We start from the raw sequence: 7,256 nt of genomic DNA on the forward strand, positions 1-7,256 counted from the left end.
GGGGGAGGGGAAGGGAAATGGGAGGAGGGGAGGAGGTGAAAATTTGTAATAATAATAAAAGGAAAAAAAAGATAAGTCCCATTTAATCACCCAGGCCCTTAATAGGCAGAGAACGTTGGCTGGAATCAGATGTAGAAAGTGAAGGTAGAGTATTTCAAAGAATGAACATTTACTTTACTTTTTCTGTCTTTGAAGAGCTTTTAATTTACCCGTTTCTGGCTTTAATGCTGGAATGTCCACAATGTGGGTAGCTTATGGAAGCCAGGGAGGCAAGAAAATGGATCCTCCCCTAGAAGGACCTATTCCTGTTCTTCCTATTCTTATTAGTCTAGTGTAAGTGAATTGATTCCAGTCTTAAACGTAGAGAACTGGTGTGTGGTTTTAAGCCACAGTGTTTGTAATAATTTATTGTATTATCTATAGGCGGTGTCCCTCACATGTTCTTTTAGACGCCTGACAGAAGTGTTTTGTGTGTGTTCTCTTAGCCAGCAAGTTAATAAACCAACCCCTTCCACTCCATACCCACAAAAAAAGTTTAATAAGGAAACAAGAATTCTGTTGGCTCTGGCTTCTGTCCTTTCACCATTTTAACAGCCCTGATTGTTAGTACTGGTTTAGAGAATTAAATCCTGTGAGGTCTGATGGCACTTGGGAAGCAGAGACTAGCAGATCTCTTGTGAATTAGAGGTCAGCCTCGTCTACCCAATGAATTCCAGGACAGCCAAGCTACAAGTGAGACCCTGACTGAAACAACAAAAATCAATAATAAATTAAAAATAATAAATTTAAAAAAACTAATAAATCCTGTGAATGAGTAGAAAAGATAAAGAGTAGATTTCCCTTAAGTTTACTCTCACCCACCCCCACTGACTTGGGTGGCCAAGAAGGTACCTTTCAGCATCATAAAGCTTGTCTACAGTCTAAGAATGCAATGTCCACAGCTAATTTTGGGAGCCTTTATAATTATGGCCACTGTCTTAATAGTTTCCATTAACCCACATCATTTTGATGCTAAAGTTCTCAGTGCTCAAGTGTGGCTGCAGATTGTTCATTAGACTGGCCCAACTTCATGTCTCTTAGTTCAGCAGCTGCGTAGAGTACCTGCAGTACTGTTAGAGTTGCTACTTTAGCAGAAAGCTGAACGAGGTGTTTACAGTTGAGCAGGGGAGGAAAACAGGTATGTATCACGTATCACATGGTGGTTGATGCCTGGGAAAACAATAAAGCTGAGAAAGGGATGGGATGTATGTGTCGTATAGAAGTGATTACAGTTTTGAAAACAGGTCAGAGAAATCCTCACTGAGATGATTCCTAATGACCTAGCAATATGAGGGAAGGAGCCAGTAGTTACTTAGGGAAGAACATACTGTATTTGAGGAATAGCCAGGAGACCATTGTGATTAGAATGGATGATGTGAAATGGGGCCAGGGATGTAATAGAGAGCCATTAATTAAAATACTGTTGCCAGGCCAAAAAAATTTTTTTTGAAAACAACTATGATAACCTGTATAATCGTTGAAGGTACTCTCCCCAAGGATGTATTGCACATCTCCAGCCCTGTGAATTTAGGCTTGATCATTCACTTCCTTTCACAGTGAAAGGCAATTGCATGTGTGTCATGCAACAAGAGGTTAGGATTTGGGGGAAGAAACCTTCCATCATGTCAGTTACAGGTGGGACCGTTAAGCCGTAAATGGAATTTCTTTATGAGCAGTATTTAAAGAAGAGGGTTTATTGTAGAGGCAGGTGTAGAGAACAAAACTTTGCAAAAAAAAATTTTCATTTGCAAGAAAACATCTGTGAAAATGTTTTCAGAATTATGAACAATCAAGTTCAAGCAGAAGAAAGTAACTCATATATAAGTATATGCCTGTACCTAGGCTTGATAACCACAGACATTCAGCATTAATGGTCATTTTTCATAAACTAATATTCAAGTTTAAAAAATTAAGTGTTCTGTTCGGTGGCTCTTAGTATTTTCTCTTAAGGTTGTTCAATCACCCCCATTCTGTAATTTCAGTACAGTTTTCCTTAACCACAGGAAAGACTTTTGTACCTGTTAGCATTTTTCTACTCCAAGACCCTGGCAACCACTGATCTATTTTTTCTGTGTTTATTTGGAATTCTATACATTGCATGTCCATAGAAAAATAAAACATATGGCCCTTTGTCACTAATTGATTTCATTTAGCATATATTTTCAAGGTTATGTTGTACTAGAAAAATCCTTTTTGTGACTGAAAAATATTTCACCATATGATTAAAACCATATTTTGTGTATTGATTGATGGACATTTCAGCTTGTACTTTTTGACTGTTAATAACGTTGTTTTGAACAAATATACAAACTCATGTGCCAATACGTTTTCAGTACTCTTGGGTAGATCCTTAGTGGAATTGCTTGGTCTTTGCCTTTTGAGGAACTGATGTTAATATCACTTGAACTATTTTATGTTTCTACCAGTGATGTATGACTGCTCTGACTTCTTACCATGTCCTTATCAAATTTATTATTTTTTGTTCTAATGGTGTGAAGTGTTGTGATTTGGGAATTTTTTTTTATATAGTTAAAATCGATACCTTATCCCACAGGTCAGCATTTTTTCCTGCAAGGGCAACAGTATTTGAAACTGTGTACTGCACTACTCAACCACATGTGACTGCAATGTGGAAGTAGCTATTAATGATTTGTAAGCAAACCAGTGTGGATGTGTCCAATAAAATTTTACTTATGGGACTCTGAAACTTGAATTTCCTGTCATTTTCACTGTGGAACACAATTAAAAAGCTGTTTAGCAAACTAAGCAAGATCTAGTGATGCTCACTTGTAACTTTCAACACTTAGATGCAGTGACAGGAAGATTGTCACAAATTTCAAGTCAGCAAGGACTATGTAGTAAGACTCAAGTCTCCAAAATGCAAAACAAAACTATAAAAACATATTCTTTGCCCAAACACACAAGATCTGGACTAGCATAGACCCAGGTGTATAGTTTAATAACCCCTGTTCTAGACAAATTATTTAAATGGAAAAGCGAGGATGAAGCTTCTGGTTGAGACTATCAAGCATTTTTTGGCAAATATTTTTTTAAGTGAAATGAATATCAGAGAAACGGATATAGTAAATTTAAGAATTCATGTGCATCAGAAAGTTCATATTGTGTAAGTGAAAAAGCATGCAATAGAGAAAAGACCATTGCAGGTCATAGAGCCAACATAGAAATGGTATTCAAATATGTAAAGTATCCAGCATGTCAAAGAGAAAACCCAGTGAAGATATGGGCAAACATTTTGGATCTGTAACATCGTGAATGAGGGAATCCAAATGGCCAATAAATTTATGGCAGTGTCCAATTTCATGACATGAAACAAAATCCCAAGATACTTTATCTGGATGGGTAATACTTGAAAAAAAGTGTTGACAAAGCTGTGTCGACAGGCACTTTGCATTTTGCTTATCACTCTAGAGGAGTCTTTTATGTGACTATATATTCCCAGAAACAGCTGCAGTCCTAGACCCAAGACGTTCACAACAGTTTCTACTTAAGAGGAAGGGGTCCAGGCTATATAGTCCAGGCTGGAGTGGAACTCTTTGTTAATTAGGCTGGCAGAGAACTCAAATAGCTTCCTTCCTGGGTCTCCAAAGTACTGGATTTGAGAGTGATGATGTTCCAAGTGTGAGCCATTAAGTCTGGTGCACAATTCTGGAAACAGTACTCCTATGTGCCATAAACGTGAGGCTGGCGACTCTCTTAGGAAAGAGCAATAAAACCCTGCTGTACTGAGCACTGGTAAACCAGCATTTGAGGGGCGGTCTAGGAGACATTGTTTCAAAATGTTAAATGCTGCGGATGTAGCTGAGTGTGAGAGACTAGAAGTTAGTTCCTTTGTGATAGGCAGGCAGATAGGGTGAAGGCCCATTGCTAAAAAATAGAGACTATAAATTTACAATGTAGCTGGCTGCTTCCTCACCTTCCTGACTCAAGACAAAGCCTGACGACTTAAAACAGCCTTGTGGGCTTTTCCTCCTGCCAGGAGGACCCCAGCGGATGGGCTGACTCAACAAGTTCAAGGATCTGGGCATATTTAAGTAACAGATGTAGGCCAGTCAGCTGTGTTGTCTGTCTTCAAACTGGCCACTACTAAATTAGGGGAAGAAGAGAAGCTGGGCTTTGGCTTTCTGCTTTGCAGAGGGTCTCCTGTGTGCTTCCTCACCCCCTAATAAAAGCCATTCTTGACGGACTGATTTCCGTCTGCATTTCTAGAGTTTTTTTCTTCTGCCTTTTGATTCTTGAACTCGCGAAGGGAGGAACTCCTATTAGACCCCTAGATGGTAACAAATGGAAGGGCGCTGGCCTCGCTGGGCTCCCTGGGGTATATCCCGAAGTGGGTTGGGTGGGAAGACGACAGGGGAAGGAACCTTTGCAGGAGGACGACCTCGCGTGGGAGGTTTGCGCAGTCTGGGACAGGAGGCCTGCAGATTTCCCGTTCGTTTAACCTCAGCAGTCGACGTGTACTAAAAGCCTCAGAGCTCGAGACCGGAAGCTAAGGGGAAGCTGCTTATCCCGGATTTCCGCACCCAGCCTTCAGTGACGTCCGGCAGTTCAGGAAAACCTCATTCCGGAACCTTGCGCACGCACGAGCAGAGCACGTAGCCCCTCCCGACTTCCGTAGGCGGAGCAGAGCCCTAGACCTTGGTGACTGGCTGTCACCGGGCTTAAAGCTAAAGCGGGGCGGTCGCAGTTTAGTCGGGCCCCTTGTCCAGAGTAAACCCTCTCGTTTTCTCACCCGGCAGGACGCAGATAAATCTCCCTTTGGGTCGGGCTCCTTGAGGTTCGCCCGCCTCCCCCAGTGCGGACCTCGCTACTTCCATGTCCACGTGCAAATGCAGTTTCTCCCCTCCCTCCTTTCTTCCTTCCCTTCTCAGGGCTGGGGACTGGAATATCTGTTTCCGGTGTCCACTGCCATGCTTTCTCTGTACCTTTCTGCCCATCACCCCTTCCCTGCCTTCCCTCCATTCTTTCCGCCATGGAGACAGCGCCCCCTCGCGGCACCTGTGTGTGTTTGCTGTAAAGTCTCCCAACCCGTCTTCCTTCTCTCCGGGTTGTTGCTGCTTTAACTTCATCCACCACAACATTCGTGGACTGGGTTGCCTTTACCCCAGGCCCCTCTAGTTTTCCCTGGCCAGACATGCCAGACTTGGATGGGTTCTCAACTCAGCATCTAGTGAAGTCACTCCGTAAATGACCTCTTCCTCTCCATTCCTCAGCCTTGATTTTTATTCTGTTATCCACACCCCTCCCCCTATTGTGTCTTCAAAATCCAATGCCTCTACTTTCAAGAAATTCCCAGAAATTTCAAGAAATTCCTTACTCCCCTGCCTCTGACTCTCCTTAGGTCTGTTTACCAGACACTAGGGAGAGCTTGTCAGAATGACGACCTTTTACCACTTTCAACCCTGACACCTTTAGCTCAGGAACTGGTCCTCACAAGCCTAGGCTGCGGCTGCTGGCCCTGGAACTATTTGTTGCTAGGCTACAAGGCATAAGACGCCTGCGTCGACTTGGGAGTCAGAGCTCAAGCCTGCTGTCCTGGGCAATGCATTCTTTGAGTTTGCTTGTCATTGTGAGTAGCGGTAAGAAACTGAACAGTTATCCCTAACCCAGAAAGCAAATACAGGTCTGTGTATACCTCAAGTTTGTGGAGAGAGTGTTTGATGGAAACAGTGGTGTATTTTGTTCTTTGCTTTCTTTCCCATTACAGTGCATCAGTCAAATCTGCTGCTTAACATCTTGTCTAGAAGAGAGTCTGGCGCCCAGCAAGCGTTCAGTAAACTTTTCCTGAGTGAATGAGAGAAAAAAGGCTGTCTCTGTAATTACAAGATTCCAGAATGGGTGTGCAAAACCTCCGACATTTTTTTTTCTTTTTTCTTTTCTTCCACTTGCTTTTCTTACCAACTGTGTGGTACTTGAAACTTTCAACACTACTGTTTTCCGGGCCGGGTAGAAGTCACCTTATGAAGATGCTGAGTTGACATGTTTCTTTGTCTTCCTTTCCCTGTTGCGAACTTGCAAGTTTTCAGGTTTTGTTTTGTTTTGAGATGGGCATGCTGCATAGCACAGGCTAGCCTAGAACTGTCCGTGTAGCTCAGGCTGGCCTTGAGCACACAGTCCTGCCTCAAGTACCAAGATTATAATTTACACCATCATGGCAGACACAGGTTTTTTTACTTTTCTTTTTTCTTTTTCTTTTTTTTGCAGTTCTAGCAGTACCTTTGGAGATACTTGAACTTTGTCCTTGTGAGACAGATTTTTTTTTTTGCCTGATGATTTTCAAGCTTGTTTGACCCCTTGTTCAAGATCTAAATTTAGTCCATGTAGTATGTTATGTATAATGTTGTGTGTATGCTCAGGTCTATATTTGTGTGTATGACATGTATGGATTTATATGGAATTTTGTGTGTACATATGTGTATCACATACATACTTATATGTGTGCTTATAATATTCACATATGAGTATGAATGGTTTTGCATTTGATACTGTGTATTTATAGATATTGCTATGTATTTGAGATAAGCATAATTACATAGTGAGCTGTACACATGTGTAAGCAGAGTTAATGTGTGATGAAATAATATTTACTGAGGACGACTTCCTTTGATGTTACTTTCAAATTTCATTTTGCATCATTGCAAAATGAAGGCTGTTAAGCCATCTCATTACCTTGCATTTAATTTTCTTATTTCAACAGTACTTAGCAATTATCTGAATCAGTTTTTAAAGAGAATTTGTCATTTTGTATGCTAAGCAAAAGATGTTAATGATGTGGGAACCACCCATAATACAATTTTAAGTGTGATGCATATCCAACTTAAATAAGCAGTTTGACTCCAAACTGTGTTAAATGACCCTCTAGGTAGAAGATGAGAATTAAATGGACTTAAGACTTGATAGTGAGATTATGGATGATTTGTGCGCTTTTTAACATTTTGTTATATTTTCCAGGTTTTCTGTAGTGAGTATATGTATTATATTATTTTGCAGTGAGGTCTTCTTTTGTTTTTATTCTTATTTTTTGTAATACTGGGGATTGAACCCTGGGCCTCACATTTGTTAAGCAAATGCTTTTACCATTGATATACTGTGAGACCAAAACAGGAACAATGTATCTCTCACATTAATTGGAGAGCAAAACAGGAAAAATATACCTTGCAGGTTAAGAGCTCTGTCTGCAGTTTAAATGTGCAAAAGAC

The sequence above is a fragment of the Microtus ochrogaster genome, linkage group LG4, assembly GCF_000317375.1.
Source record: "Microtus ochrogaster isolate Prairie Vole_2 linkage group LG4, MicOch1.0, whole genome shotgun sequence".
In the NCBI taxonomy this organism is placed as follows: Eukaryota; Metazoa; Chordata; class Mammalia; order Rodentia; family Cricetidae; genus Microtus; species Microtus ochrogaster.